At 34.6% G+C, this 23,474-nt stretch overlaps 1 long non-coding RNA gene across 1 annotated transcript in view; it reads left to right on the forward strand.

Moving 5' to 3' along the window:
* The first annotated feature begins 7,966 nt into the window (after window positions 1–7,966).
* Window positions 7,967–23,474, forward strand: part of LOC127834906 (uncharacterized) — a 43,635-nt gene continuing 28,127 nt past the window's right edge. Inside the window, exon 1 of the long non-coding RNA XR_008028277.1 lies at window positions 7,967–8,320. This is a non-coding gene — a long non-coding RNA (uncharacterized LOC127834906). The remainder of the gene's footprint in view (window positions 8,321–23,474) is intronic.

Below are 23,474 nucleotides of genomic sequence, written 5' to 3' on the forward strand. Positions count from 1 at the left end.
ATTGTGCCTCAGAAAAATACAGTTATGTAAATCTGGTCAACATCCGACTAATGAGTATAATTAAATTGTGAATATATGTAAGGTATTCTATTTTATTGTTTAATAACTCTGGGCCAATTTAGAGGTTATGGTCTAGCATAGACCGATCCATCATTTATACTTATTTAGCCTACATTAAAGCCTCAAAATCAACGAATATTTTGTAAAATATTTCGAAAAGACAGTAAATGCATAAAGCAATTGCAAAACTTTCAAAGTAAGATTTTGTCTGGTAACACATATTTAATGAGATACAAAACACTCGTTTCTATGCCCCAATTCGAAGAATATGGGGTATATTGTTTTGCTGGATGTTGGTTGGTTGGTCGGTCGGTATGTCTGTCGGTAGACCAGTTCGTTTCCGATCAACTACTTGTCAACGAATATACCGATAGCTTGATACTTCACATGTGCATTGGCCTAAGATAGAAGATGATCCCTAATGAAATTGGGGTCACTAGGTAAAAGGTCAAGGTCACTGTCACAATAAGTGTGAAAATCGTTCCCGATCAATAACTCATCAACGAATTAACCGATTGGCTTGATACTCAACACGTGCATAGGCCTTGGACAATAGATGACCCCTTTTGAAATTAGGGTTATAGGTCAAAGGTCACTGTCACACTAAGTGTGAAAATCGTTTACGATTAATAACTCATTAACGAATTGACCGATTTGCTTGATACTTCACATGTGCATTGGCCTTGGACAGTAGATGTCCTCTTTTGAAATTGGGGTCACTAGGTCAAAGGTCAAGATCACTGTCTCAATAAGTGTGAAATTGTTTGTGATAAATAACGCATCAACGAATCGACCGATTGGCTTGATACTTCCCATGTGCTTTTGGGTTGGACAGTAGATGACCCCTATTGAAATTTGGATCACTCGGTCAAAGGTTAAGGTCAGTGTCAAAATAAGTGTGAAGATTGTTTCTGATCAATAACTTGTCAACCAATCGACTGATTGGCTTGATACTTCACATGTGCATTGGCCTTGGACAGTAGATGACCCTTATTGAAATTTAAGGGAACTCTGACCTTATTCTAAAATAATCTGAAGCCTACTGAGTGAAGAGCCTGTCACTCAGAATGGTGTTGCTTTTTAAGTGAAAAATACGGTGGCATAAAGGGGTCATTCACTTCTCTCTTCCTTTTTTATGTGTTAGCTGCGTCGTGGGAATGATTAACTAAGTGGAGGGAACGACATTGAAAAAAGAGGAGTTCCCTCAACTTACTAAGTTGTTCCCACGACATAGATAACATGTCTTTTCATATGTTGTTTAGTGCAACCCTCCTGTATTTACTGCACTGCTCTTTTGTCATAGAACTCCTCTTTTATTTAGTTTTGCACACTTTTTTTATCTCATTCCATCGACTTAGTAAGTCGTTCCCACGATACATCGAACTCGCCCACAAGAGTTAGTAAGACGTTTCCTCGAGTTAGTTTGTCGTAGGATTGAGGATAGAAGAAAGGGGAGTGCATTTTAAAAACGAGGAGTGTATGTCACTTCTATGCTACCGTCAAAAAATCTCGGATCCTGCCCAGTTAAAAGCAGACAATCTTAAGTCTAACTGTGCTGGGTCTAAGCATTTGGCTAAAAGTACATGTAGCGCAACAAGCAAGAAAGAAAATGAGAGACGCATTAGCATCTGTTTAAAAATACTTGGTTAGAAAAAATTAGTACGTCATGATCGATGACATGAAGACCTGACCTTGACTACAGACGTATGCTTAAATATGCATTCTCATGTTTAAAACATTATGTTCTAATTAACTTCTTCTTATCTAACAAGCAGTCAACAATTGTTTGCAAAATACCACTAAAGAAATATGCATTTGTATGTGACCATGCGGTTCATTATGCATTTTTCAACTTAATTTCCTCGTACATCTGAATGACTAACTTACTTAAATTTATTAATATACAAGGAACGTTTGTACAGAAATGTTTTAATTATTCGCAGTTCATCATGAAATGCCATAATTCCAACATATTAACTTTAGAACTTAAATAAACAACAAAAAGAAAGGCATTATGAAAAAGAGAAATTATGTCTGTTGTTTTTGCATAGGCTAATTCATGCCTAACCAAGACAATTATAGTCGATATACCTATTGGTAGGGCCAAAAGAATCTCCCCTAAAAAAATAGGTTTGAAATCAACTGCAAATATTAATTGAAATTCAGCATGTTGATTTTTTATTAACCAAATTACTACACATCAATAAGGAACGAGTACGGGCATATAGCGTCTAAAAATTACCAATGTAAAGAATAACCCAAAGCATTTAATTAAAAGGGAATGTCTTTGCTGCTGAGATGATACCGGGAATATCCGGTAAGGTTCTCAGTGAAGTAAGAAAATTTACACATTTTCAATCGCGAACATGTTCGTGAACATATTTGCAGGGAACACATATTTTACTGAAATACTCTGGAGGCAAACAAAAATTATTGGCGTCGCTCTGGAGAGCAGGTGACTAGTATGTAATACTTTTTTTTTCGCTTATTGGAGGAGAGGTTATTATACGGATCAATGTATATATTTTTGTTTTAAGAATATCTTGCATAGTGGTGATTTTTAGCTCACCTGATTGCTCAGGTGAGCTTTTATGGCCGGTTTGTCCGTCGAATGTCCGTCCGTCCGTAAACATTTGCTCATAAACACTCTAGAGGCCACATTTCTTGGCCCATCTTCATGAAACTTGGTCAAAAGCTTTGGACCAATACAATCTCGGCCGTGTTCGAAACTGGGTTGTGCCTGGTCAAAAACTAGGTCACTAGGTAATAAAGCAGAAAAACCTTGTAAACACTGTAGAAGTCACATTTTATGTTCAATCTTCATGTAACTTTGTCAAAATGTTTGTCTTAATGATATCTTGATTGAGTTTAAAAGTGGTTCCTGTGTATTGAAAAACAATGGCCGCCAGTGGGCGGGGCAGTTTTCCTTATTTATGGAGAAACTTTGTAAACTCTCTAGAAGTCACAATTTTTGCCCAATCATCATGAAAAATGGTCAAAACATTGGTTTTATTGATTTCTTGGACGAGTTCGAAAATGGTCCAGATCGATGAAAAAACATGGCCGCCAGGGGGCGGGGCAGTTTTCTCTATATGTATATAGTGAAAACATTGGAACACTCTAGAAGTCACATTTTTGGTCCAATGTTCATGAAATTGGGTCAGAACATGTGTTTTTTGGATATGACAGTTGAGTTCGAAAATAGTTCGGATTGGTAAAAAAGCATGGCCGCTGGGGGGGGGAGGTCATGTTTATATTGTAATAACAGCTTTTGAACACTATATAGTTTATCATGTCAAGGGAAGTAACTGCAAATGAAAAATTATGTTGAATTGACAGAGTTGTCTCCCTTTTTAAAATATTTGTTTTTAAGCACAAGAAGATTAAGTGGAATTAATTTTAAATGATAGTTTTACATTCTGGAAGATAGCAAACTTTTGAATATGATTCTGTTCAATATGGCATTCTTTTGTCAAACAATGAAAGCGAGACTATACGATTTTTATATCTGTTAAATTGTAATATATTGATAAATACATGTTGCAATAATACAAAATAGGCAAGATATTGAAGACGAATTTCATAAAATGCAGCAAAGACAAATTAGCCCCCGAGCTGATGGTGACGAAGGTCTTTTGTACATATTTTCCTACAATAACCAAATAATTCGTCTTTTTATTAGGATCGAGTTAGTGTTAGTGTGTCGAATGAATAGACATCGCTGCCGGAATGTAAAAACAACAATTAAACTAGATTAAGATTCACATCGTACATGCATGATATACATTCTGGCGAATTCGACTGTCCAGACATTTTCGATTTCAGAATTAAATATCTCGCTTATTTCGTATTTTTCAACACATGATCTTCTTTAGTTTTATTTTAAATTATATTGAAATGTATGACCTTGTTAACACACTAGAGGTCACATTTATTTTCCGATCATCATGAAACTTGGTCTGAAGATTTGTCCCAATGATATCTTGGATGAGTTTGAAAATGGTTTTTGTTGCTTTAAAAACATAGCCACCAGGGGCGGGGAATTTTTCCTTATATGGCTATATATGGCTTTAGTAAAACCTTGTTAACACTCTAGAGGCCACATTTATTGTCCAATCTTCATGAAATTTGGTCAGGAGATTGGTCTCAATGATATCTTGGATGAGTTCGAAAATAATTATGTTTGCTTGAAAAACATGGCTTCCAATGGAGCGAGGGCATTTTTCCTTATACGGCTATAGTAAAATCTTGTTAACACTCTAGTTTTATTTAATTCAGTCGCCCAATCTTCATGAAATTTTGTCAGAACATTTGGGTCTTGTGTAGTAAAGTTTGGTTTTATTATGTCAGTATTATGTACCATTAACTGTTTTATTTGTGTTAATTAGTGTAAATAAGTACTGCATTTGTGCCTATTTCATTTATTACAACATTTATTGGCAATAATGCAAAGCTAATTGTTTTAATTAATAACTGATCCACAACTGATCACAGGGGAAAGATCACAGGGACTGGGCAAATACGCGAAACTTTCTGGTTTTGTATAAAAACAAAACATAATCAAAATATATTTATTTTGTGGTTTTTCTAATTTGCTTATTTAGTGGAGAATCAATGTAGTACGAATATTTGACGACCTATCGCGCAAGCATTTTTAGCTCATCTATTTTTTGAAAAAAAATTATGAGCTATTGTCATCACCTTGGCGTCGGCGTCGGCGTTGGCGTCGGCGTCCGGTTAAGTGTTGCGTTTAGGTCCACTTTTCTCAGAAAGTATCAATGCTATTGCATTCAAACTTGGTACACTTACTTACTATCATGAGGGGACTGGGCAGGCAAAGTTAGATAACTCTGGCGTGCATTTTGACAGAATTATGTGCCCTTTTTATACTTAGAAAATTGAAAATTTTGGTTAAGTTTTGCGTTTAGGTCCACTTTTCTCAGTAAGTATCAATGCTATTGCATTCAAACTTGGTACACTTACTTACTATCATGAGGGGACTGGGCAGGCAAAGTTAGATAACTCTGGCGTGCATTTTGACATAATTATGTGCCCTTTTTATACTTAGAAAATTGAAAATTTTGGTTAAGTTTTGTGTTTAGGTCAATTTTATTCCTTAAGCATCAAAGCTATTGCTTTCATACTTGCAACACTTACTAACTATCATAAGGGGACTGTGCAGGCAAAGTAATGTAACTCTGACTGGCATTTTGACAGAATTATGTGCCCTTTTTATACTTAGAAAATTGAAAATTTGATTAAGTTTTGTGTTTAGGTCCACTTTATTCCTACAGTATCAAAGCTATTGCTTTCATACTTGCAACACTTATGAACTATCATAAGGGGACCGTGCAGGCAAAGTTATGTAACTCTTACTGGCATTTGGACGGAATTATGGGCCCTTTATACTAAGAAAATTGAAAATTTGGTTAAGATTTATGTTTTGGTCCACTTTACCCCTAAAGTATCATAGATATTGCTTTCATACTTGGAACACACACAATCTATCATAAGGGTACAGTAAAAGGACAAGTTGCATAACTCTGGTTGTCATTGTTACGGAATTATGGCCCTTTTTTGACTTAGTAACTTTTAATATATGGTTAAATTTTGTGTTTCGATCCACTTTACTTCTTAAGTATCAAGGCTATTGCTTTCAAACTTCAAATACTTACATGCTATCATGAGGTTACTGTACCTGGCAAGTTGAATTTTACCTTGACCTTTGAATGACCTTGACTCTCAAGGTCAAATTATTAAATTTTGCTAAAATTGCCATTACTTCTTTATTTATGATTAGATTTGATTGATACTTTGACGAAACTACTCTTACCTGACATACCACAATAGACTCCACCCAAACCATCCCCCGTGCCCTCCCCCCCCCCTATTTTTTTTTTTTAAGATCATCTCACAAATGACCACCACACCCTCACACTATACCCCAACCCCACCCCCCCCCCAATTTTTTTTTTTGATTTTTTTTTTTTTTTTTTTTTTTAAGATCTCACAAATTACCACCACACCCTCACACTATAGCACCCACATTTTTTTTTAAACGGTTATGTTTGAAATACCGTCCAACCATCGCACCCATCGCACCCAAAAAATACCCCCCCCCCCCCCGCCCCCGATTTTTTTTTTACACTATACACCCCTCTTCACTCCACCCCTCCCTCCTTTGTGATTGAAAATGAGAGTCCCTTCACCTTTAAAAAGAAAATAGATGAGCGGTCTGCACCCGCAAGGCGGTGCTCTTGTTATTGGAAGGCGTAGTGGTACAAACACGTACAATGCATTAGTTTATTAATAGACATATAATATCGATCGCACACAACTTCACTAAATAGCAGTACATAAATGATTTCAGCCGGAATAGCTCAGTTGGGAGAGCGTTAGACTGAAGTTGTTCACGCAACAATCATCTAATGGCCCCTGCTTCAATAACGCGTTCCTGCAGGAACGATATAATTCGGCGGCTGACAATTTTTTTCAGTCAGGTTAATAAATATAATAAAGCTTCATTTTATGTAGACCTTTTAAAATCCATTTGACTACAATTGGACAATTTTATTCAAATTAATGGATGCCGCGTGGTGACAACGATAATTAAAATTTCTTACATCACTTAAATATCTTATAAAAAATACAAGTGTTTTTATATTATCATTTAAATGCAAACAACTCATATATTATCCGTGTTTTTTTATGGTTGTCTATCATAGGCCCCAAGTACTATCCCTACCACATATAGAGCGCAAAGCACGACACGTATTATTGATTGTAACAATGAGTTGCGATAAAGTGTCCCAGCAACCCGTTTCCCTAGTGTCAAGCACTCCTCGGAGTTTTTTTTTAAGAACCACATATAGAGCGCAAAGCGCGACACGTATAACTATCCAGGTGGTATGGGCCCTTTTGAATTATCCGACCATTACGTCCATAGTTATCTTCCTTAGAATTTGAGAAATTTTGAAATCGTTGTTCGAAGTCCAAAATTTTCATTCGATTGTTTCCAAACTTGCACATGTTTTTTGAGCTCACCTGATTGCTCAGGTGAGCTTTTGTGACCGGTCTTTGTCCGTCGTATGTCCGTTTGTCCGTCCATAAACATTTGCTTGTTAACACTCTAGAGGCCACATTTCTTGTCCCATCTTCATGAAACTTGGTCAAAAGCTTTGTCCCAATGAAATCTCAGCCGAGTTCGAAACTGGGTTGTGCCGGGTCAAAAACTTGGTCACTAGGTCAAAAAAAAGAAAAACCTTGTAAACACTGTAGAAGTCACATTTCATGCCCAATCTTTATGTAACTTTGTCAAAATGTTTGTCTTAATAATATCTTGGTTGAGTTTAAAAGTGGTTCCGATCCGTTGAAAAATATGGCCGCCAGTGGGCGGGGCAGTTTTCCTTATTTGACTATAGAGAAACCTTGCAAACACTCTAGAAGTCACAATTTTTGCCCAATCATCATGAAAGTTGGTCAAAACATTGGTTCAATTGATGTCTCAGACGAGTTCGAAAATGGTCGAGATCGGTGAAAAAACATGGCCGCCAGTGGGAGGGGCATTTTTCTCTATATGTATATAGTGGCAGTTATCGCTATTTGGCTATAGAGAAACCTTGTAAACACTTTAGAAGTCACAATATTTTGCCCAATCATCATGAAAGTTGGTCAAAACATTGGTTTCATTGATATCTAGGACGAGTTTGAAAATGGTCGGGATCGGTGAAAAAACATGGCCACCAGTGGGCGGGGCATTTTTCTCTATATGTATATAGTGAAAACATGCGAACACAGTAGAAGTCACATTTTTGGCCCGATTTTCATGAAAATTGCTCAGAACATTTTTTTCCTTGATACGAGAGATGAGTTAAAAAAATGGTTCCGGTCAGTTGAATAACATGGCTGCTGGGAGGGGGCAGTTTTTTCATTATGCCCCCCCCCCTTTCGAAGAAGAGGGGGTATATTGTTTTGCTCATGTCGGTCCGTCCGTCCACCAGATGTTTTCCGGATGATAACTCAAGAGCGCTTATGCCAAGGATCATGAAACTTCATATGTACATTGATCATGACTCGCAGATGACCGCTATTGAATTTAAGGTCACTAGGTCAAAGGTCAAGGTCACGATGACCGGAAATAGTAAAATGGTTTCCAGATGATAACTCAAGAACGCTTATGCCTAGGATCATGAAACTTCATAGGTACATTGATCATGACTCGCAGATGACCCATATTGATTTTCAGGTCACTAGGTCAAAGGTCAAGGTCACGATGACCCGAAATAGTAAAATGGTTTCCGGATGACGACTCGAGAACACTTATGCCTAGGATCATGAAACTTCATAGATACATTTATCATGACTCGCAGATGACCCCTATTGATTTTCAGGTCACTAGGTCAAAGGTCAAGGTCACGGTGACCCAAAGCAGTATAATGGTTTCCGGATGATAACTCAAGAACGCTTATGCCTAGGATCATGAAACTTCATAGGTATAGATAGATAGATAGATTTATTTCGATAATGAGCAACATAACATAATACAACAACACATACATACATTAAAATTTAACAACATTTAAAATATGTTATTAATGAAATGCTGTGTGATGAACCATGTCAGTAAGCATCAATATCAAGGATGACACAAAAAAGAGATGATAATCTCTTGTTTCCATTGAGGTCCTTTCTACTGATGGTGGTCTGACATAGAGAGGCATGGACCATGAAAACAAAATAAAAAGAATCATTACAATATAAAAGAACAAAGGTATTTATAAAAATGACTCAACTATGCTGTTGCTCAATTGATTATGACAATGTAACAAGATAAAAAAGAAATACCTTATAGTAAAAGATCTATGTAGCTATCTCAGACTAAAAGCACAGCGTTACAAATACAATAATATCACATTACTCTTGGGACTAGTTAGGAGTTGAAAACAAAACATGAATAAATAGGACAATAATCATCATTCTAAAAAGTGGTTCTTAACTGCTCCTTTAAAAGTATCGAAAGTGGGAATACTCCTTATATGTGGAGGTAACATGTTCCATAACTTACATCCTAGGTAAGCAAACGACTTAATCCCAAAAGTTTTAACCTTTGGAGGCACAATGACCCATGTTCACTAGACCAAGTTCTATAAGAATGAACAGAATCCTGAGTTACAAAGTTTTGACTCATGTAGCTTGGAGAAAGACCATGCTTAATTTTGAATACATGACATAGTGTAATTTGTTCCACTCTTTTGGAAACCGGCAACCAGTTTAAAGAAACAAAATGTTGGTTGCTGATATGAGACCTGGGTTCTAGATTGAGAACAAATCTGACCAATTTGTTTTGGGTGATCTGGAGCTTATCCTTCCAATATTTATTCAATCCATGAAACCAGAAGGAACACGCATAGTCAAAGTGGCACTGGATAAGTGAAGAAACCAAAAGTCTTTTATAGTGGACTGTAAGAAATGCTTGTTTCCTGTACATAAATTTTAACCTGGCATTTGCCTTTTTGATGATTGAAGTAACCATGGATTCACCGGTTAAATGTTGATCAAGGGTGGCACCTAAATATGTTACTGATGAAGTTGAATTAATAACCTGGCCATTACATGTAATATGAAGATCCTTATTTTGCTTAAGTTTCTGCTTAGACCCAAATATGATAGATTCAGTTTTACCAAGATGCAGAGACAATTTATTATCAACTAACCAATGGCTAACAGTTTCATGATCTTCTGCCAATTCTTTTTCAATAGTTGACCTATTTTTCCCAGAACCCAAAATAGCAGAATCATCCGCATATAGTAACAATTTGTTTTTGACCACTGCGGACATGTCATTAATATAAATTAAAAACAAAAGGGGACCGAGTGTGGACCCTTGTGGGACACCACATGTAATCATACAAGGCTGTTAGAAGATACCAGACACATCAACAAGTTGTTGCCTATCAGATAAATATGACCTGAACCAACGCAGAATACCTTGACTAAAGCCTAAGGCTTCAAGTTTCATAATAAGGGTAGAATGATCAACAGTATCGAACGCTTTCTGTAGGTCCAGTAATACCATGCCTATAAAGTGACCTTTATCTATATCAAATTTAATATAATCAGACAAGTGAATGAGACAAGTGTCAGTTGAAAATCTTTTTCTGAAACCAGACTGAAACTTGTATAATATTTCTTTTTCATTGAGATAGGATTCAATTTGGTCATAAACAACCCTTTCAAAAACCTTAGATATGATACCGAGTATGGCCGCAGGGCGATAATTGCCAACATCACATTTATCATTTTTCTTAAAAAGGGGGACAACTCTTGCTGATTTCAAGTCATCAGGAACTACCCCTTGGATTAAAGACAAATTAATGATATGAGTAAGTGGACATGTTATAATAGTAGCACTATCTCTAACAAACTTACATGGAATACCGTCCAACCCAGTAGATTTATTAACACTCAGATTATTTAAATATTTCAAAATTTGATTCTCAGACATAACTGAAAAAGAGAAATTGTTGTGACTTATACCTTTCTGTGAGTAAAAACTAAACACAAAATTGCTTCCATACCTATAAATAGCCTTTGGCAACTTCTCAACCAGATTAGATGCAACTGTTGTATAAAAAATATTAAAATTCTCTGATACCTTTTTCTTATCAAAACATATTTCATCACTATCATCCAATTTCAAGCCAATGTTAGAACAAGAGAATGATTTAGACTTTTTGGAAGGTATACCAAGATTCTTTAGTGTATTCCAGAGAGACTTAGAATCAGACTTGTTTTCTTCTAATTTATCTTTAAAAAAAATCCTGTTTTGCCTTGTGTATCATATACTGAGTTTTATTTCTCAAATTTCTGAAATTCTGTATATTGTTCGTGACTCGCAGATGATCCCTATTGATTATCAGGTCACTAGGTCAAAGGTCAAGGTCACAGTGCCAAAAAACGTATTCACACAACGGCTGTCAAGGTCACGGTGACTCAACTTAGAAAAATGGTTTCCGGATGTTAACTCAAGAATGCTTACGCCTAGGATCATGAAACTTCATAGGTACATTGATCATGACATATGAAATAATGATGAAACTTGACCAGGATGTTTGTCTGGACAATATCTAGGTCAAGTTTGACATTTGGTAAAGATTGAATTAACCAAATCCTCTCAAGTGAGCGAACTAGGGCCATCTTGGCCCTCTTGTTTATCAATGAGGACCCAACCCAAACTCTCTATGAGCAATATCGGACCATAACTTCAGAATTATGTCTCTTTGAATTTAAAATTAAATGTGAAAAACTGCTTGGTGAGGTGATTATGTCAACATTTTTCATCAGATTCTTTCCAAACTTAAAGTGTCTTCATATCAATGAGCATTTTTACCTCATTTAAAATGAGAAACATCGGGACAATAAGTCTAGATTTTTTTTTCTATTAAATTTGACAAAATAAACAATTTCCACTTGTTTAAAAGATTTCACAACTGTCCTCTGAATCTTTCCAAACGTGTTAAGTGTTTTTATATCAGTATTACTCGAACTCTATTGAAAATGATGACTATCGGAGCAATAAATCTATTATGATATTTTACTGATATTTAAAGTATTGTGAAATGCAGCGTCTTTATGCAATTTACAGTTTTCAATCATTTTTTCCCCAAACCAGTATTTTTGTAATCACGCGCCATCAGTTCAGAAGCCATGTGTCCCCTCTCCGTCTGCTCCGAGGTTGCCAATATTGACGTGTCAATATCCCTTGTTAGGTGTCATAAACCAGGGGCTCGGGTAAATGCCGCGTTAATTGTTTTATTGTTCTTTTCCGTGATTGCACTGTCGGTGTTTTGATTAAGAACAGAACATATTTTATTCACGTAAACTTTACAGTTTTTTTGTGTTATATATATATATGCATATGTACATATAATATTTTTTTGTTTTGATTAAGGACAGGCTTTTCTTTTCTGGATTGATTGTTGTGTATTTTCATGTCGTTATTTATTACAGTCTTCCCATTTCAGGTGTTAAACATGTCCATCAGTTACAAAATATTAGTGCTGTTAATGTAGTGTTAATGTTATTATTTCTCATATCACTTGTTAAACTCCGTCATTAAAATACATAAACCTTTACTTTATTTTATGTTTTAATTAGCACGAATTTTTGGAAAGAAAAAAATAATTGTTGAGATTTCTGGGTCGTCGTCGGCGGCGGCATTGGACAAACTGATTTCATGACAAACTGAGAGTGAGACAAAAATCGAGCATTTATATCAACATGAAAGATCCCCCAAAACGCACCATATTAATTGTAATTGTAAATTTTTTAGAAACCACGGGAGAAGAAAACACTCTCAAACGAACCCCTTTATGTTCCCAGTACAGAAACTGGACCGCCTCCCCAATGTTTGGTGGTTATCTACGCCCGTGACGTAAGAATAAGTTCAGAATTATCTCCCCTTGAAGTTGAGAAAAATATGAAATTACGCTTAGAAGATGAAGCAGATTTTTTAAAACCTACACAGTTGATCCATAAATGAAAACTGCACCCGGATGCCTAGTAAAAAAGGAAACCAATGTAAATAAAATGAACTATGAAATATTTGGGGGTTACAACACAAAATCATAGATAATGGTCATTTGGGGATTATAACACAACATCATAAATATTGGTTATTTGGGGGTTACAACACAAAATTATAGATAATGGTTAAACTAGTATTTTTTTCTATTTTGTTTAAAATAATCGGCAAATATATTAATATTTACAGTAGAAAAAAATCGTTCCATATAACTTCATTGAGTGCCTTTTACACTGAACTTCCAGACGCCCTAGATGCTTTGCATCAATACTTACCTTGTCTTTAATAGTGGAATTAAACGATTGCAATGCAGAACACAAACACTTATTATGTTATCATATCATATACTATTATTATAACTAATGATGCGTAAATGTCGTATGGTATAAACAAAATGTATGCCTTACTAGCTATACAGATATAACATATCAAAGATTTAACATCAATTGTGTCCCAAAGCACTTTCATCAGACATATCATTCTATCATCGGTCAGTCTTAAATTGTTGCACTGCAGTGATAGTACCCCGGGGCACCGACAGACTATGTTGCGATATTCATCTTCGTTCGACGTTTTAATAGCATGCACAAATGACATTGTTTCGCTAGTTTCCATTCCAATTCTTTACGAAATTGCATGAGTACAGTGCAGTTGCAACAACAATAAAATGGTGATTGTACATGTCAACCAAAAATGTAATCATAAGAACCATGCTAAGCATGGATTATCAAAATATTCTGAGACAAAATTTGCCTGTGAAGTAGACGTTTACATGTCATGTGATGTTTACACAACTGCTGCGACAGCAGAATTGTGGTGTATACACTTTATTAAATTGTCATTGTCATTCTTTTGTAAATCACTAGAGCTCATTTGTCAATTGGCAATACACAACGTACATGTCATTACACGAATACCATAACGGCGTCGTCGACGTCAACAACAGACAGACAGACGGACGCACAGACGGACGGACAGACAGACATACTTTGAGCGTTTGGTCCTGAATAGTGAGACAATGAGTTTATTGTTAAACGTAATATACGATCTGATCTAAAGATCAGCGTTTATGCGATGAATGTAAATCAAGTATAGATGGGCGGTTATGCGGTAATTTCTGCCCAGAGAACATTTGTATAAAACATGATATGGAATAAGGTAAGCAAGCTACAAAAAGATCAAATGAAGAGATATAGTTAACAAGTGTATTTTGTTGTGTATACTAATTATCAAATAAATTCAAAAAGAAATACACGAAAGTATGCGATATCGCGTTGTTTTCCTTGTTAGTATTCTTATGAGATTTAAAATCCAGGTCCACCAGTAAATTGCATTACACATAGTACAATCTTTGTACTAACAAGAGATGTGTTTGTCAGAAACACAATGTCCCCTATTGCGCCACTTTGAAATAAAATTTAAATATATCATTTGGTAGGTTTAGAAATTATTTCCATTTTTAAGCTTATTTCTGCCCTTGGAATGTTTTTTTTTACTTTTGACCATGAAGGATGACCTTTCACCACTCAAAATGTACAGCTTTATGAGATAAACATGCATGCCAAATATCAAGTTGCTATCTCATTTGAGTAGACACAAATCATTATTAAAAGTTGCTTCCTTTTTACCGAGTAAAACTATGGTCAACTTATAACCACAGTATACATATCAAGTCAGTCCGCCTATCACATTTATTGACATGTATAATATTCACTAACTTATTTATTATCAGATGAATATCCGTCTTGACGAAAACATAAAGGACTTCACATACATCGTGCGTTTAATTTCCAAGGCACACATTAAAGCAGGCGTACAAGGCAAGCGTCACGAGCAAATTGCGATGTATGTGCTCTAAACGGTTTCTTGGTGACAATAATCACACGGCCGTTAATCACTGACGCCACCTCTTTTTGAGATGCATTAATTAATGAGCCAATGCAACTTCCGAGGTGGCGCTCTGGCCCAGATGGTTTAAAATTACAAAAATAATTTTACAGGGTGATTAGGTTTTATATGTTTTTGCAGCATATATCGCATAATTTTTAAAATCGCGCAATGAAGTGCGATTAAGCGGTGATTAATTCATTCAAATATGTACAGAAACATACATTCACAACCCATTTAAAACGAGAGAAACTTGATAAGTTATGGCATGGTGGAGTTTTAAAAAGCATTTCGTTGAGTTATTTCTTGTGTGGCGAGCAAATTTCCACCCAATTAAATCGCTAAAGACATCAAACGATTGCGTACATTATATATTAGATCCATCATGCATAGACTATTGGCTTCTTGTCGACGTAATAGACTATCTGCATTTTTTCAAAAGAGATGGAGCACATGCTAAGGAGATGGCGTTATTGATATGAGGTGGCGCCAAAGCACAATGTATCAATTTACAATCGTATCGCAATGACATCATCACGTTAAGTACATTTGATAGATAATGTTATTAGTTATATTTACGGTACTTTATTTTTCAACGTACATAGGAAGGCCAAAATCTTCACAAAACTAATATATGATGTACTCTTTTTTAATATATTCGTAACCGACCTGAATAAAACATATTATACGATATAAACCAAAAATGTTTAGTACTCAGTAAAACCAATAAATAAATTCACAAAATTGCCATAATAGTTCATCGACAGCAATTTTTCTATACAGAATGATAATTCACGAATTAAATATAAGATAATACTTATTCTTGAAACAATGATGTGTGTCCCTTAATCCAAATGCTTAATTTACTATAAGGCCAAGGTCAACGAATCTTAATTCGGCTCATATATGTTACTTTTCCCACTACCAACTCCAAAAATGAAGATAGCTCAGTCGTGTTCCGTTCACTGTTTTGTATTATACATATTAAATGTTCTTATCTTACAAAGACGAACGTTTAGATCCATTAAGGCACTATTAGAGAACTACCTTTTCTAATTAAAAACGCACGCGAAAAAAATAAAAAACATTTAATAAATAATTTTAATAAAATTACAAAAATAAATGTAAGTCTTGTAAACATAATAGAAACCATTACATAACATATATCACTTTAAAATAGCTATAAATGTGCATGAACGCCACCTCCTATTCTTAGTTCCACCACCTTAGCATTGGCTCCTTCATGTTCATAACCAATCGTTTTATGTAATGAGCGATTAAATTGACTGGAAATGTGCTCGTCACACCGGTAAAAGACATCGATTTTCTTTTACGAATTCTATCATGCCACAACTTATAAAGGTCCTCAATTTCTAAATGGGTTGTGATTGTAAGTTTTTGTACATTATCTAATAAATTAATCTTCGCTGAATTGCACCGCATTGGCCGATTTTTTTTTTAAATCATGGGAAATATGTTGAAAAACATGTGAAACCTAGTCACCCTGCAATAGTTTCCTATATATTTCAAAACATCCGGGCCTGAGCGCCGCCTCTAAAGTTGCCTTTGCTCAGTTTTTAATGCATCTCAAAAAAGTGGTGGCGCTCGTGATTGACAGCCATGTAATAAACTTCGGTCGTCGTTTACTGAGAACGTGGATTGCGAAAAACCAGTGAAAACGAGTTAAAATAAAGACATGCATATTTTGTTTCACATTGGTAAACCGTGATAAAACTACTTCCGGCCAGGGTGCAAGAAGATGAAGTCGGCGACGTCACAATGACAGACCTCCCTTCCAGAACGCGCAGCGATGTTGCTGATGACGTTACTGCGTGGGAACTTTCGGCACGCATTCTCGGAAATGGAAATGACTGTGACGTTATTGTGCCTCAATATGTTTTGCCTTTAGTCTTGCTACTTTTTGCGTGCTTGTATCTATGAGTCTAGTTTCCCTCTAGTTAGTTTGCTCCTGCGGGACTATTATGCATGTCTGTCATTATGTATGTAGAGAATGTTTCTGCTCAATCCTTTGCTGTAGTATTTTTGAGTTTCCTGTGAGGTAGCTGCTGATCAGTCTACTCCGAATCCGTTTTGGGGGGATAAGTGTTTTGAAATCTCTTTATTGATCACACTTTGTGGTTATTTCAATCTTCAGCGTCTTACTAAACCATCTTTTAGGCCTTCATGGTCAAGATCAGCAGATACCCCACAAGTTTTAAGCTTAGTTCTATATTCTGTTTTATTTATTTTAATTTGTTTCTTACCAAGTTCTTTCAAACTTATGCTATAACGTGATATGCATGTATTGTAACTTGTTATACTTTAGCCTCCTCCTTCTCCAGAGGATGATAAAATACTATGTGTCCAAATGCTTTATATTCAAATTATAAAATACAAACTGAAATTTGTGATATTAAACCTTATTGTGCTAAACCTATGTAAATATTCATGAAAAATGATTCTAGTCAGATTATTTTATTATATTTTAATGCTATATAATAACTATGCTGTTTCAAAATCTGTATCTACAGACATCTATGCTTGAGTAGGTTCAATTTTAGCAGATTGCTCGTTTGATTGTTTTGTTTGTCTAATTATCTAACTAATTAATTTACTGACTGGTTTGATAAATAATCGATTTCGTTATCCAATGTTGTGTTGCCATGTATTGCTCATTTTGTCATGTTAAACAGTTTTAACTTTTTTTAATAATGTGTCTTAAGTTATGTAGTTGTATAGTGTATGTGCTATTGTGTTATCATGTAAATGTTGAGTTTATAAGTCGGTTTTAAAAGCTCTTTAGAGCGTCTGTTTATATGTTTATATTCCCGACTTTATAAATAAATATTACTTGACTTGATTCCCGCTGTTTGTGATTTGAACGCAGCCTTCATATCGTAGGAAGAAACGCATGACGTTTGTGTTTCAGACCTGTGCACTATTGAGGACGTAAGCATGACGTCAACCGTGGAAAACTCGTTTATTGCATTACTAGTATATGACGGCGACAGCATATGTGAGCTGCAGAAGAACACCTCTGATGACATTGACGTCTCCATGACGACATTAACGCGACTTCTGCAGCACAAGAGAGTTTTATGAGAGACTTAACGCACGACGTGATTCACCGTTGTTGTTATTCTATGCTACTTTTGTTGTTTATGATGTAATGTGAAACTTGATATTCCGAAACTTACATTTAAGAAAGATAGTTTGACGTTTAGTTGCTGTTGTTCAAGAAAAGACATGTGTTGATCGCTTGACGAAGCAAGTTCGAATATTGCCACTTCATCCGATATTACAAGAATAATTTGTCTCCATGATGGGAACAAGAATGTGATATGTGTAATGCTTCTTAAATGACATAATACTGTGTCTTATGAACTGATACTTCATTACCAATGTCAAGTTATTTATATATGTATTGTCTTGACATTCGACATTACGAATATAAAGAATAATCGTTTCGACAAGCCGCATGTTTATCTGAAATGTTTACATTTTCGTCGCACTTACGATTATGATGCTATGCATGCGGAAATCTTTGAGTAAAAAACCTATATGTGCGGAATTGATTGTGTTTAAAATAAAATATATATATATGAGAATACAAAATTTCTTGCATCTTGAAATCCACACTTGACGAAAATTTCTCAAAAACACATTTCGGTGATTACACTACCAATGTCTGACGTAGTAAATTTGTCATTCTTAACATGTATGGTATACGCGGCAACAAGTTAGTTGCGAACGGCAATCGTCGTCACGTGAAACTATGGAACGTCTGTCTGCATGAAAATAAGCTAAAACTTTATTTAATTACTTTTTTCATAAAACTGTAAGTTAAACAGCATTAGTATTTAATTAAAAATAATTGTAAAATGACGGTAAGAGTAATACTAGTATATAATTATGAAAGTATTGAAGTGTATACAGTTAATTGTCACCCAATGTCAGAGTTTCGCAATAATATTTTGTTTATGACTTATTGCTTATCTCTTTAAGGAATTTGTTATACACCTTTGTTATTAAATCAGTCAACACGTAACTGTTTAATCTACGAAATCACGCATAGTGTTCCTTACTATTCAGCGAATAGTGTAAATGATTATTTGTATGTGTATTATTAATCACAATTTCATAACAATACAAGATGAAAAAAAAACACACGCCGGAATCAAAATTATTAGCATGTAATTAAATAAAATAAATGTTTAAATATATTAATCGTTTAGTTCAGTCATTGCTCATGAGAGAATAAGGTTTTGGTGTGCTTTTATTTATATATATATACATATATATATATATATATATATATATATATATATATATATATATATATATATATATATATATATATATATATATATATATATATATATATATACATGTATATATATATATATATATATATATATATATATATATATATATATATATATACTATCCAAATATTATATTTCTTATAATCCGTGGCCAGATCCCTTTAAAATGACATGACACATGTGAATATTTTTATGCCTTCCTTCAAAGAAGAGGGGGTATATTGCTTTGCTCATGTCGGTCTGTCTGTCGGTCGGTCGGCCGGTCGGTCCGTCCACCAGGTGGTTGTCAGATGATAACCCAAGAACGCTTGGGCCTAGGATCATGAAGGTTCATTGATCATGACTCGCAGATGACCCATATTGATTTTGAGGTCACTAGGTCAAAGGTCACAGGTGAAGGTCACAGTTACTGGAAATAGGCATTTTAAGGATTTAGCATGGTTCAAACAAGGGAAACAACTACCGTTTTTGCATGTTCTTTTTGTTACAGCATTTGCCTCCCTTGTAATATATTTAAATTTTACCAAATGTAAGACTAACTGCATTTTAGTAATGCATACTACTACTACTACTGCTGCTGCTGTTGCTGCTGCTGCTGCTGCTGCTACTACTACTTCTACTACTACTACTTCTACTACTACTACTACTACTACTACTACTACTACTACTACTACTACTACTACTACTACTACTACTACTACTACTACAACTTCTACTACTACTACTACTACTACTACTACTAATACTACTACTACTACTACACCACCACCACCACCACCATCACCGTTCACAGTGACAAAAAAACGTATTCACACAATGGCTGCTACTACAACTTCTAGCCCATATAGGGGGGCATGCATGTTTTACAAACAGCCCTTGTTTTAAATGTGTGTGTCTGCATAATCGATTAATAAATATCGTTGATACAATGTCAATCTTTGGAGGAAGTAAAAAGAGTCGCCTCCATTTTCCTACTGAATTAAATATTTCGTCCCTTAGTTATATATCTTTCAATTATACTACGTGCGAAATGTGATGTGTACTTCAAAAAGTTAATGATATTCGTGTAAGTACTTATTTAAGTATTTGAAGAGCATTTAATACTTTTCAAATATGGTTTTAAAATTGTTCCTATGGTTTATGAAGAGTTGGTACATGAAGTCCTCAAATTCCGGTTCTAAAGGCTTTCTTGAGTTCAGTATATTGAATTTTGAAAAGGTGTTTTTTACACATATACATCAAAGAATCTTTAAATCACGAAGTAGTGAGGACAGACTATTTTTTAATTTACAATAAAGTATTGATTGTTATACTGCGTTGGAAAGGTCTTTTGAAAAGAAGATAAATGCTTCTTTGTTTCATCTTGATATCATACGTTATAACAGAGTTATGACCCTTTGAAATATCAGATTTTTTTTAATTCTCCGGACGACAGTGTTTTACAAGCTTTTTACTCACAAGCTATAAAAATTGAGTGCTAAAACTAGCAAAATGTTTGGAAAACAACAAAGATTATTCAAATTTAAATTGATATAAATGAAGCAATATATTGTAAATGGTATATACAGACAATAAAACAACTACTGATGACCACATTTGTCTGTGTAACCTAAGGCTGAAACAAGGGCTGTTTGTAAAACACGCATGCCCCAAAAATGGGCTGTCAGATGTAGTGGCAGCAATTGTGTGAATACGTTCTTGTGTTATCATCCAGAAACCATTTTACTGTTTCTGAGTCACTGTGACCTCGAACTTTGACCTAGTGACCTGAAGTCAATAGAGGCCATCTGCCGGTCATGGCTAATGTCCATATGAACTTTCCTGATCCCAGGCTTAAGCGTTCTTGAGTTATCATCCGCAAACTATTTTACTGATTTGAGTCACTGTAACCTTTACCTTTGACGTAGTGACCTGAAAGTCAATAGAGGCCATATGCCAGTCATGATCAATGTACTTATGAACTTTCATGATCCCTACGCGTTCTTGAGTTATCATCCTGAAATCAAGCAGCCGCGTGTTGATATTTTCTAAATGTGAATTGGTAATATAGGTCCTTCAGTTATATTTTTTGCCCAAATTGGGCATGTTATCAAAATGTAAAATACATTTAATTATTATGTTAATTAATCCTTGTTACAATTGGAAATTGTATTTGTTCCAACGTATGTATCCAATAATTCTTTCAAAATATTACAATTTCTTTCTATAATGATATTACTCACAAAATGAATAAACCTAGCATGTAGTCTAAGACTTTTAATCTAAATACAGCTATTCTTAATTTTAAAATTATAATAATAAAATAGAGGCATATTCAGAACATCATTACAATTTATTATTTGAAGCAATTTTATGTATGGAATGAGTGCTGTATTGGACGTCATCATTGATGACGTTCAATCGAACGAATGATAAAGGGGGCTAAAATTCGTTAAGCTCCAGCGTATAGCAGCGATTTGGGAGTCTTGAAAACTGGTCTGTAACTTTTGCTGAAATTTGACATGTATATGGACCAGAACTCGATCTACACGATGGCGTATTCGTCATATCTGGGAAAAGTCCAGTTTTTGATAAAATTACGAAAAAGTGGTGTTTTTTATTGCGCAATCGCTATAAAATGAGTTCTCGCCGGAAGCGTTAATAGCGTTAATAGCAACCCAAACACAATTCAACCCAAGGAGACAATTCACGCGATAGACACTTCAAATTTGATTTTAATTAATACATATTGCGATTTTATTCCCAAATTAATAAATAAATTCATATTGCGTTTAACATACATAGCTGAACCCGTTTAGAAAATATTAACAAAACAAACAAAAACAAACAACAGTTAAATTTCATTAATGTAAATATGGTAACCTGATTACATATCCACTAGCGTACACATGAAAAATAGTTCGCAAGTAAACAACAAACAATCAAATTTAAACGCAAATAAGTTAACAAAATATATAAAATAAATCCGAGAAATTGATACTTAAAAATACAATTTCTGCACTAAAAACATTTTTGAGAGTCATTAAAACACATAATTTCGGAAGTATACAACCAACATTCAATATGGCTGCCAATGAACGTTCGAAAAGAACGCGAGAAAGTATTTACAAAATAACATCATCAAAATAATTAAAGTGAACGCTACTTCGCCGTTTTTTAGATAAGTATACGATCTATTGAAAAACACTAGCATTTGACATAAACACACCCGTGGATATGGAAATAGACATCACGCGGCTCCCGCATTTTGCGCTGTGTACGGTTGTTCAGAAAACTTGGTAAGTGTCATTGTGTTCTTGAATTTGTCCGATGAGTTGAATTTTATATACCATTACCATGCGAGAAAGTTTTCAAACACATTTATTTCTCACGAAACTTACCTTTAAAAATAAACAACACAAATATTAGTGGCACGAACTGGTATTGGCACGAAACGACAATCAACCGTTAAAGTTCAAGGGCATAATTTGAATGGAAATACATGTGTTGAATATTGGATAAATTAATCGTTTTGCCGTTAAAAGGGTAATTTTTTTTGGTTTGCTTTGCTTATTTTTTTTATCAAAACACAAGTTTTATAGTTTGATTTCTGTATAACAGTTCAGTTAACGTTATATCTTGAATTTATAAATATCGAAATAGATGTCGGAGTTTGCACATTTCGGACGTTGCTATGCAAATTGCAAGTTAGTTCTCGATAGAATATACTGTTTTACCTTTCGCATACAGTTGTGCAGCTGTTTTCCATGTAATGATGCAATGTTTTACGTCTGGAATACCCCCCTCGATGATTATAAATCATTAACTTCTCAAATTATAAGCATCGTCAACTTGACAAGGTTCTGTTTAATTAATAAATGGTAGAATATGTAAAGCTGAGTAACATTAATTCAGCACACATGACTTGATATGAAATACATATATATCTCGTGTGGCGTATTTTCATTTAAACTCTGGGTTTAATGACTACAAGTCGGCCGTGCAGTTAAATATTTTTTAAAGCATAGAAATATTCCAAAATTATTTTGGATTTTGTGTTTGTCATGCATAATTTAAATTTTCATAGGAATAAAATAACTTACAGCGACAGGATTACGGCTTTGTTATGGTAAGCATTTGATACAAATGTTATTAAGAATGAGTGTGGTTGTAAATAAATTTTGACAAAATGGAACGAAAAAAAAACACACAAAATGGAAGTGCGTGCATGTTACTGTATCTTGCAACTTTATTGTTTTAAGAATTTGATTAAAGTTTAAATTTAGGTAAGCGTGTCGCTTATACTAAATTAATTTCTTAATATCTCCTTTGCTCTTATATGGTATGAAATGCGTATCTCGTGTAACGTAATTTCATTCAAACTCTGGATTTTAATGACGACAAGTCAGACGTGTTATTTTATTTAACAGTAAAATATTTTTAAAGCATCAAGAGATTGTAAAAAATATTTCCGATTGTATTTTTGTCATGCATAATTTAATCTTCCATAAGAATAAAATAACTCGCTGTGTCAATATTTCGGTTTCCTTAATCATGTTTTAGGTAAGAATGGTTAGCATTTGATACACAAGTTTTAAAAAAAATAGTGTGGTTTTTAATAAATTTTGAGAAAGAGACGG

The sequence above is a fragment of the Dreissena polymorpha genome, chromosome 1, assembly GCF_020536995.1.
Source record: "Dreissena polymorpha isolate Duluth1 chromosome 1, UMN_Dpol_1.0, whole genome shotgun sequence".
Classification (NCBI taxonomy): Eukaryota; Metazoa; Mollusca; class Bivalvia; order Myida; family Dreissenidae; genus Dreissena; species Dreissena polymorpha.